The following is a 9949-nucleotide window of genomic DNA, read 5'->3' as shown; positions in this document are numbered from 1 at the left end:
CTGTGTCAGGACTCCCCTGGGAGTGATTCCTGGATTGGCCCAACACCGGCCCTGGCAGGAGCAACTTTCCGGAAGCTTCATGTGCGGCACGGAAGGCAGGACTATCTCCCTCTGGTCCTGAGTCTCTGTCCTTCATGCTTCAAGGTGGCGGGTGATGGGATCTCGCTTTGAATCACCTGGAGTTTGGGAAAACAGCCTTCGTATTTTGGGAGCTGCTTCTCCATAACAGCAATGGCAGGGACGGTCCCCGTTTCCCTTTCCTGAGCGTCTTTCCAGAGCCGGCCCACAGCAGGTGCTCCACGAATATCGACCGGACAGCTGAGTCACGGTGCTCGTCTCCCCTTCTCCTCCACTACTGTTCCCTCAGGCCACTGCATCATGAATCCCATTCATGCCCCGTGGCCTTGCGTGCTGGACCCTGAGAAGCATCTAGAAATACAAGACAGGGGTGCCTGGGTGGCTCGTCGGCTGAGAGTCCGACTCTTGATTTCAGCTCGGGTCATGATCCGAGGATTGTGGGTTGGATCCCCGCATTGGGCTGAGCGTGGGGCCTGCTGAAGATTTTCTTTCTCTCGAGGGCGCCCGGGTGGCTCAGTCAGTTGAGCATCCAACTTCAGCTCAGGTCATGATCTCATGGTCTGTGAGTTTGAGCCCCGCGTCGGGCTCTGTGCTGACGGCTCGGAGCCTGGAGCCTGCTGCGGATTCTGTGTCTCCCTCTCTCTCTGCCCCACCCCTGCTTGCACTCTGTGTCTTGAAAATGAATAAACATTAAGGAGATTAAAAAAAAACAAAAAAACTTAAAAGATTCTCTTACTCTCTCTCTCTCTGCCCCTCCCCCTGCTCTGTCTCTAAAATAAACAAATAAAACAATAAACAAATAAACAAATAAATAAAAGAAATGTAAGACAAACACCTGCGCTCACCATCGATGAGGAGGCAGCTAACACGAATTACCCTCCCCGAAGGCTTTACTGCATTATCCACTATCCCGTCCTTGTCTTACGGGTGGGGGGAGCTTCCCCAGCCCCTCACAGCCGGGCCCCGACGCCTCACCCAGGGAGCTGGTGCGGGCAACCCAGTCATGGAGGGAGGGGCACAGTCTCTCCACTTGGGAAGGACTCTGGGGCGGTGGGCGGGGGGAGGCTGGCGTTTGGAAAGAGCAACCGGGAAGTCTGAGTGTGAAGACAGAAGGTGGGGGCGGCAGGAGCTAAGGTGGGTGCGAGGAGACCCGGGGGGCGGCCCGAGTGGGGTGGCCGGTGTGAGAAGCGGGCTTGGAAAGAGGGCCGGGGCTAGACGGGGCGGACCCTGACCTTGCCCACCTGGTACCCGCTTCCGGCACCCGTGCGCACGCTGCCTCGCTCCCTCCGGGGTCCCCTGAGGGGCTCCTGGCCACCCCTTGCTTCTGGTCCTATTCCTACGGTCCTGAGCGCTGGCCTGGCCCCGACAGCTGGAGACTGCCCGGGAAGCCCCCAGGGGAGAACGATTGCACCCCTTCTCTGTCCCCTGCTCTTGCCTCCCAGGGGAGACCCCGCCCAGTCCCCAGCTTCCAGGGAGCAGCTCTGTGCCCCGTCTGTTCCTCGATGTGCCCATGTCCCATCCCCCTCACCCTCGGGACCAGATTGCCAAGCTCAGGGAGTTTTAAGCGCTTAATTCTCTTTCCTTCCATGCTTCTGACGCCTTGGTTTACAACTTTTTTTTTTTTTTTTTAAGAGATAATGACCTCCTTTTCCTGCTTCTGCCTCGTGGACCCCCATTAGAGAGGGAATCCTGGAACCCCACTGCCCTCGGAGGCATCCGCTCCACACCTCCCCCTACAGCTGCCCTGAGCTGAGATGTTGGTCCTCTCTTGTTCCCCTCCAGTGACAGGAGGCCCATGGAAGACAACGCCAGCTGTTAGAAATTTTTCTTAGATTGACTCAAACCCGACCCTTGGGGATTTCCGTTTACGGACATCCGTTTCATCTTTGGGGACGGCACATTAAACCTCATTTTTCTTGCTCACGATGGTCTTTTATACCCAATGACAAAAAGAATAGTGGCCTCTAGGGGCGCCTGAGTGGCTCAGCTGGCTGAGCGTCTGGCTTCAGCTCAGATCATGATCTCGCAGTCCGTGAGTTCGAGCTCCGCGTCGGGCTCTGTGCTGACAGCTCAGAGCCTGGAACCTGCTTTGGATTCTGGGTCTCCCTCTCTTTCTGCCCTTCCCCCACTCGTGCCATGTCTCTGTCTCTCAAAAGTAAATAACACTAAAAAAATTTAAAAAAAAAAGGGGGGGGGCTCCTGGGTGGCTCAGTCGGTTGAGCGTCTGACTTCAGCTCAGGTCATGATCTCATAGTTTGTGAGTTTGAGCCCCGCGTCAGGCTCTGTGCTGACAGCTCAGAGCCTGGAGCCTGCTTCCGATTCTGTGTCTCCTTCTCTCTCTGCCCCTCCCCTGCTCCTGCTCTATGTCTCAAAAATAAAGATAATCATTAAAAAATTTTTTTTATTAAAAAAAAAAAGAATAGTGGCCTCTCGAGGAGGGTGCCACACGTGGGATCTCTAATCCCCACAATGACTGCCCCATGGGTACCAGTGACCCCCCTGGCATCCCTTTCTCTCCCACCCTACCTGGAAGCCCCCATGCTCCTAGGAGAGATCTCTGCTGTTCTAGGGGAGCTGACTCTGTCCTGGCCCCAGGGAATGGAGGCAGGTGACCTTGGCCGAAGGTTGGTCCAGGCAGAGGGACTCCCGGGATTTTTCCTGGGACAAAGGTTCTTCCTGTAGAAACTGACAAGGCTGAGACACAGCAGCTCGGGGCAACGCTTGTGGGACCGCAGGGCAAGTGAGCCTTAGAGGAAAGCTGGACTTTGCAGAAGGCCAAGTGCAAAGATGGAAAAACTGGGTCCTTGGAGCCGTTTGAGCCCATGGATCTTACTTGGAGGCGGCCCTTCCTCCGAAACCTCCTGCGAGTCCATTAATCACCTCCGGTAGTTTGAGTTGGGTTTTCTCTCACTTGCAGCCCAACACATCTGTGTCTTACCCAAGAGGAAACCGAAGCTCAGAGAGGCTGATTAACTTGCTCGGGGCCAACCAGCTTACAGGTCGGGGAGCTGGGACTTGGAGAATTGGGGGTGGGGTCCGGCTCTTGTGATCTCAGATCATCCCTTTTTTTGTCTAGAGGTTTGTCCGCTCTGGGGACCGGATTTTGAATGCCACCGTCGTCCTCTCCTTTGGACACACTCTCTCTGACCTCGTAGGGCATCTCTCAAGCTTCCCCCTCTTGGAACCCTGACCCCTTCCCATACCAGTCCAGCTGAGTGACGCCCCCTTGACCCAGTGTCGGTCGCAGGCCTCCGCAGCTCAGACCCCTTCTGTGGCTCCCCAAGGCCTGGCCTCCTTCGTGGAAGAGGCAGGTGCTTTGTGCTTCAGAATCTGGCTCCCGCTCGCCTCTCCAGCCTCACCCCCCCAGCGGCTCCCGTGGGATCCTGGCGATTCCCCAAACAGGTCTGGCTTCGCATCTGTGCTCAAGCTGTCCCTTCTCTCTTATCCCTGCGGGACTTGCATTCATCCCTTGAGGCCCAGTTGAGACACTTCAGTCCCTGGGGAAGGCCTCCCTGCCTTGGGGCAGAGGAGGTCCTTTGCACGTCCAGAGCTGCTTGAGTTTAACCCTCCTTGGTCCCGGCCTGTGACCGGCTGCTGCCTTTTCGGTCTGTGAGCCCTTGAGTCAGAGGCAGGCCAGTCTCTGTGTGGCCTTCCTCTCGCCTGTGGAGTCACCTCCAATGCATTGGCTGCTCGAGGCGCTGGGCATTTGTTGCCTGGGCAGTGAAACGCAGGGTGGGGGGCCTTTTGCAGGGGCTGGCCCCCACCTGCTGGGACCTGGTGGGACCTGGGTGTGGTCTGGGGCCCTGGGGCCAGGCCAGGCTGAATGGGCTACCTTCCGTGGTGGCTGGGCTGCAGGGGTGTGGAGAGGGTGACAGAGGGAAGGCAGAAAGCTGGACCTTGGCCTCACAGGCAAGGACAGGTTGGCAGTAGAATCAGTGACGACGTCCCCGATCTTGTCACCCCTGACTCCTCTCTCTCACCCTGCATCCGATCTGTCAGCAACACTGAATAGATCCCAAACCTGGGGTGACCCTGGGTTCCAGCGACAGCCTCCCAGGTGCTCTCCCTGCTTCTGCCCTGCCCACTGCAGTAGGTCACTTCCTATCCCTCCTCTGCTCAGTCCCGGGGCTCCCCCTCTCTCTCTGATGAAGAGCCATGGTCCTTATGCCGGCGTGAGACCCCCAGGGCTCCCCACCACCTCTCCTACCTTGCTGTGGACACCCCACCCTCTACGCTCCTTGCAGCCACACTGGGCTTCCTCTCCATCCCCAAACGTGCCACGTGTGTGCCCCAGGGCCTTTGCACTGGCTGTTCCCTCTTCTTGAAATGCTCTTCCTCAGCTTGTCACCCGGGTGGTTCCTTTGTTTCCTCGTTTATTTTTCCTGCCTGCTTAGCTTTTCGCCTTCACACGTACCACTGACACACCATACATTTTACCTCTTTGGCTTGAGTGTTGTTTTTATCCCACAATAAACCGTCAGCCCCGTGAGGGCAGGGAGCTTTGTCTGCTTTGTTCACTGATGCATCAGCCCAAGCACCTAGAAAAGTGCCTGGCACAGAGCAGGCTCTCAACAAATACCGGCTGAGTGGCTGAGTCAATGGATGAGGCAGGATTATAAACGGATCATGTGGCTAGAAGCCGGGAGAACCAGGCGCAGATCTCTAGGGGTGGAAGGTCACGGTTAGGGTGAGCCGTTCAGGTCCCTGAGCAAGGGAAGGGCGTGGGAAGTTGGCATTCATTCACTAACAATAGTAAGCCCTACGAAGGTCAGGTCCCCGCAGCACCGAGGATCGGGGATGGCCCGAGAGGACGGTCCCTGCGTCCAGGCAGCTCATGTTCTGGTGTAGGACTCAGGACCCCCAAAGGGGGAGATGAAGGGAGAGAGAGGGAGGGGGGGAGGGGGAAGGGGTATAGAGGGAGAGAGAGAAGGAGAGAGGGAGGGAGAAGGAAGGAGGTCTTGAAGAGGGGAGAGAGAGGGAGGGGGAGACAAGGACAGAGGAGGGAAGGAGAGGCGTCCCGCTGCTTGACTCTGGGGATGTTCACTTACGCCCCTCCCCGCCCCAGGCTGCAGTTCTGTGTCCTCCATAGAATGGGGCGAAGGTCACAGCGCCCACCCCCCAGGGACGTACGTGTGCCGTCCCGCGCGAACACTTACAGGATGCCTAGGACACAGCAACTGCCAAGGCTTAGCCACGATCTTTATCAGGAACTTGGCCTTTGTCCTAAGAGAGACGCTCGGAGAGCTTTCGGAAGGGAGACAGGTGCGCGGGTCTGAGGGAGGAGGCGGGAGGCCCTTGGGGTGTCAGCCAGCAGGTGAGTGCGGATGATGTCCCGGACCAGTGGTGCCGTGGAGTCGGGGCATCAACGCTCCTTGGGGACAGGCTGGCCCTGGAGTGAGGGGAGGGATCCTGGTTTGGGTGGGACTGGTCGGAGAAGCTGTCTGTGGGTGGGCTTGGGGCCACCTAGGAGTCGGAGGGGACCCCAGAGGGACCGTTTCATTCACAGCACCCCTGCCTCTGTGCAGCCTGGGCCCAGCCCAGTGGCGGGTGTCGAGCTGCTGCATAAAGGCCCCCCGGGGCCGGCCCAGGAGCCCTAGATGGAGGGAACCGGCAGCAGCTTGCAGACGCCCTGGGACTCTGGGGCCACGTGGGTGGGTTCTCACCCCGGCTCACTGCATATCCAGCTTCGGCAGTCTCCTCCAGCTCTCGGGGAAGGGGAGACGAGGCCGACTCCCCCGGGTCAAGCCTCCCATCCGGGACCCCCCGGGGGGAGGCCCTCGGACCCGCTGCCGCCGCAGGGGTGTCCAGGGTGGGCCAGGGGAGACGCGCAGGGCACCGCCTTCCCCTTCTGTCGGGAAGAGGGAAGTGTGCGGTCCCCGTACGATAACGTATCGGCCCATCTGCTTCCAGTTAGCGGCTCTGGGTGAGCCTAATTGGCAGATCAAACCACTCGATGTTCCACGTTAGATAAGTAGTCAGAAGAACCCCAGCGGAGTCTGACACGTTCTGGACGGAGCCCAAGCCCTGCGTCTGACCACCGCGGGGCCTGGGTGCTAATGTGAACCAGACCCGCTCGCACGGAAGCGGGAAGACATTAACAAGTGTCAAAGAGCTTTGAGGCGCCCGGGCGGATGCGGCTCGGCCTGTGCCCCCCGCACCGAGGAGGGGCCCGGCGCTCCCCACGCGAGCTCGGACGTTGAGGAGGGAGCCCTCTGGCGGGCGGGTGGCTTCCCGACAGTGGTTGGGGCGGGGGCAGCCAGGAGTCACAGGGATGCTCAGAGTGGGAGGGACCTCGGGCTCACCTCCCACGGGACCTGCTGGGAGGGTCACGTGGCACAAAGGACTGGGTGCTTGCCATGGGGTGCCGGGTCTCCCACCTCCCCTGGCCCATGGCTTTCTGGTGGATGAAGGTGTTTTGCGAAGGGAAAGGGCGACCGGGACGGTGCCGGTGGGGGCCATTTATGAGTGTTTCCCATGAGCAGGTGCTGCGGTCAGCCTCTCCCACACGTCCTCCCGTCTAATCCCCGCAGCCACCTGCTGGGGGGTTGTTGTTATCCCCACTTGACAGGTGAGAGAGCTGAGGCTCAGGGGAGTCCCGGGGCCCCGTTCGGTCATGGATCCAGCTAGGATTGTAAGTGAAAACGGCAGCGACCCTTCCAGTCACTAGGGCGGGGAGGCCCATGGAGTAGGCTTCATGGAGATGCTGTGGCAACAGGTGACATAATAAGGTCCCCACAACAACGGTCACCGTCAAGGAGACAGTGGACGACAGGGTGCGGCCGTGTGGAGGCGGGCAAACCTTGTTGCTCCTGTCATACGTACACTGTTTTGTCTCGTCCTGATGGCAACCTTGTAACACTCTGGTCACACTGTGGTCAGGACGGTGACGGAGGTGGTGGCTGCTCAAACAGGGTAAAGGACGGTAGGCTGTAACAAAGGGGCCTCCAAATGCTTAAACACAACAGAACTGAAGTCTCTCGCACGTAACATTCTGGAGGGGTGCGGTTGAGAAACGGTGGGCAACTCTGCTACCCTCCGCATGGAGCATCCAACTCTGGACCCAAAGTGGCTGCTCTGGCTCCCATCTTCACAGCTGCATCCCAGCTGGTGGCAGGAGAGTCGGAAGGGCAGGACACCAGGCACAACCCGCAAGTGGCACGCGTAACTTCCTCTCACGTGCCATTGGCCAGAATTTAATCCCCCTGCCACGCCGGGCTGCGAGGGAAGGTGGGAACATAGTATGTAGGGGGCATCTGTGGTGGACGTGGTAATGCACCCCCCGGCTCCCCCTTTAGGACTGAAGGACTTTTTTCTGCAGCCGCTGGGAGGGCTGCTGGCTCATTGTTCTCAGACGCTTCCAGAATGGCTTGCCCCCCCGGGATTGGATGCTGCAGGGATACCAAGGAACATCAAGGCCGAGTTTCTCGGGCGCGATGCAGGACAGCTGCGGGGAGGGCCTCGTGGGGTCGGCCGAGACCTTTGTCGTGCCCGCATCGCAGCCCAGCCTCTCCCTGGGCCCACCCCAACTTCTTCCCCTTCTCGTGGACAGGTGTCCCCAGCAAACCTGCCCCCTGCTGTGTCCATCTCGGCCTCTGCTCCCTGGGACCCCAACCTTCGTGGGCATCCATCACGTGCACGAGGGAGCGTGCCCTCAAGGGAAGAAGGGAGAAGGGGGTACGGAGGGCCGGCAGCGGCCTGCCCCAGGAGGCCGCCGCCATGGCGGGGTAACCGGGAGGCTGTCACTAGTCGTGGCGAAGCACGGTGGCGAGAGGAGCAGGAGGCCACGGCGGAGCAAGGTGGGTATCCGCTCCCCTGGGGTAGAGGCTCCCCTACCCGTCGAATCCCAGCCGGGGAGCCGCTCCCCCCGAGCCCTCGCCTCGCGAGCAGGCTCCCGTGGGGCTGCTCCTCTCTCTCCCCACCTAAACCGCCGTCACCTGCTTTCTAGCTGCTCAGACTCCCGGTCCCCCCTCCTCGTGGTCAGCCTGACGCCCGCCCTGGAGGGGCCCCGTCCGCCGCTTCTGCTCGCCGGTTCCAGCCCTAGGCCCCTCCAGTCCTCCCAGATGCGCGTCCCCGCCCGCTAGTCGAGCCGCGTGGCCCTCCCTGGGGGCTGACACCCAGCCCTCTCACTCTCCACAGCTACATGTCTGGGCTCAGCGTCAGCTGCGGGGGGCTCCCCGGTGCAACCCAACCTAGGTCCTCTCGACAGCGATGGTGGAAAGGGCGGCGAAGGGCCTGTTAATGCCAATCCTTTTCTTTCTGGCTGAACGCCTCCACTGAGCCTCCGCTTCGGGGGCCAAGGGCCAAGATCACCTGTTTTGTCTTTTCGTACGCTAGCAGGGTGTAGACTTCACTCTTACGCAGACCCGGGTGGTTAAGAAGCAGACCACGGGTGGAATAGTGTGGTGATGAAGTCTGCTGGACGAAGCTGTGCTCCTTCCCAGCCCCCACCGCGACCCCCTTCTTTGGAAAAGGGTGGGCAGGCCTGACCAAGCCCCTGACCTCTGTCACCACAGTCCTGCGGGGCAGACCTTGGGCTTGCAGCATGAGAGAGAGAGCGAGCGAGCACGGGACACGGAGCCGGGAGACTGTGTCCCGGGAGACTGGTTCCGACTCCCCGAATGGCAAATCCCTTTGCGGTTCTGTGCGGCAGTGTCCCCACCTGCATAATGAGGGGACCGGACAAGAGCTGGGGGTTAAGCTGCTTCTCGCAGGGGCACGAGACTGCCTCTGGGGCAGCAGTGGGGTGGGAATTCCACACCGCGGTCCCCTGCTGGCCCTGCCTGGGCTCGTCGTCAGCTTGCCCGGCTGGGCGTCTGCCCCGCGTGCGGTTCGACGACCCGAGGACCACGCGGGAGAAAGTGAGCGGGGTGGTGTGACTGGCCCCCAGACAGCTGAGGGCGGGTTCGCTCATGGCTTCACCTATGATCGCGCACGTGACTACCTTCAGAACAGGTCACAAATGCGACCTCTTCCAGCCTGGCCCCCCCCCCTCAGGTCACACCTAGATTTCTGGGCAGCCCCTCACCAGTCTCCCGGCTTCGGACTGTGCCCTCTCTGTAGTCTGTTAACCGCACAATGTCCAAAGTGCCCTTTGAAGCTTCCGTTAGATCTTGTCACTTTCCCTGCTCAAAATGGCTCCCATCCATCAGAGTGGAAGCCAGAGTCGTGAGAGGGGCCCACAAGACTGCCTGATCCCCCTCTGACCTCCTGTTCTCCCCTCTGCTTTCTCTGCTCCAGCCACACTGGCCCCCTTGTTGTTTCTCGAGCACACTCACCACACGTGCTCCACCCCCCCCACCCCACCCCCCCCTCAGGGCCTTTGCACATGCTATTTCCTCAACCTGCAAGGCTCATCCGGTCCTGGAGGACCTGGCGGGACCTCCTTCAGGTCCCTGCTCAAACATTCCCTCCTCAACTGCACCTTCCTCAGCCTCGTCCTGTTTACGGTCACAACCTGCACCCCTTACACACCCCCTATCCCGCCTCCATGCTCTGCTTTTCTCCACCGCCCCCATCACAACACAGCAGGGCATGTTTTTTGCCCTTTCAGCTTGTCTGTCTGTCTCCCAGTTGAAGGGAGCCTTGTCCGTTTAATTCTCTGCTGTATCCTCCGCACTTAGGACCGTGCTGGGCACACAGCAGGTGCTTAATAAACACTTGCCAATGAACTTCTGTGTTTGTGTACCCCTGCGGCAGTGGGGCACCAACGCTGCTGAATGGATTCAAAGATGCCAACCGTGCCCTGGCCTGTGTCTGGCAGAGGGGGCTGGGGAGAGGGGCTTGGGCTTAGGGCCAGGGTCCCAACGGCGAGTCCTGGTACAGCCACTTGGCTCGCGGTCCTCGTCCGCAAGTGGGATGAGAAGAATCCGCC

General features: G+C 60.0%; 1 long non-coding RNA gene across 1 annotated transcript; it reads left to right on the top strand.

Moving 5' to 3' along the window:
• Nucleotides 1-6857: 6857 nt before the first annotated feature.
• LOC122241198 lies at nt 6858-9737 on the top strand. The gene is made up of 3 exons (XR_006221228.1): nt 6858-6990; nt 7628-7874; nt 8024-9737. It is a non-coding gene; the product is annotated as an uncharacterized LOC122241198 (long non-coding RNA).
• The last annotated feature ends 212 nt before the right edge of the window (nt 9738-9949 follow it).

The sequence above is a fragment of the Panthera tigris genome, chromosome C1 (assembly GCF_018350195.1).
Source record: "Panthera tigris isolate Pti1 chromosome C1, P.tigris_Pti1_mat1.1, whole genome shotgun sequence".
NCBI lineage: Eukaryota > Metazoa > Chordata > Mammalia > Carnivora > Felidae > Panthera > Panthera tigris.
The sequence above is the reverse complement of the archived record's forward strand: the minus strand, read 5'-3'. Positions and strand labels throughout refer to the sequence as shown.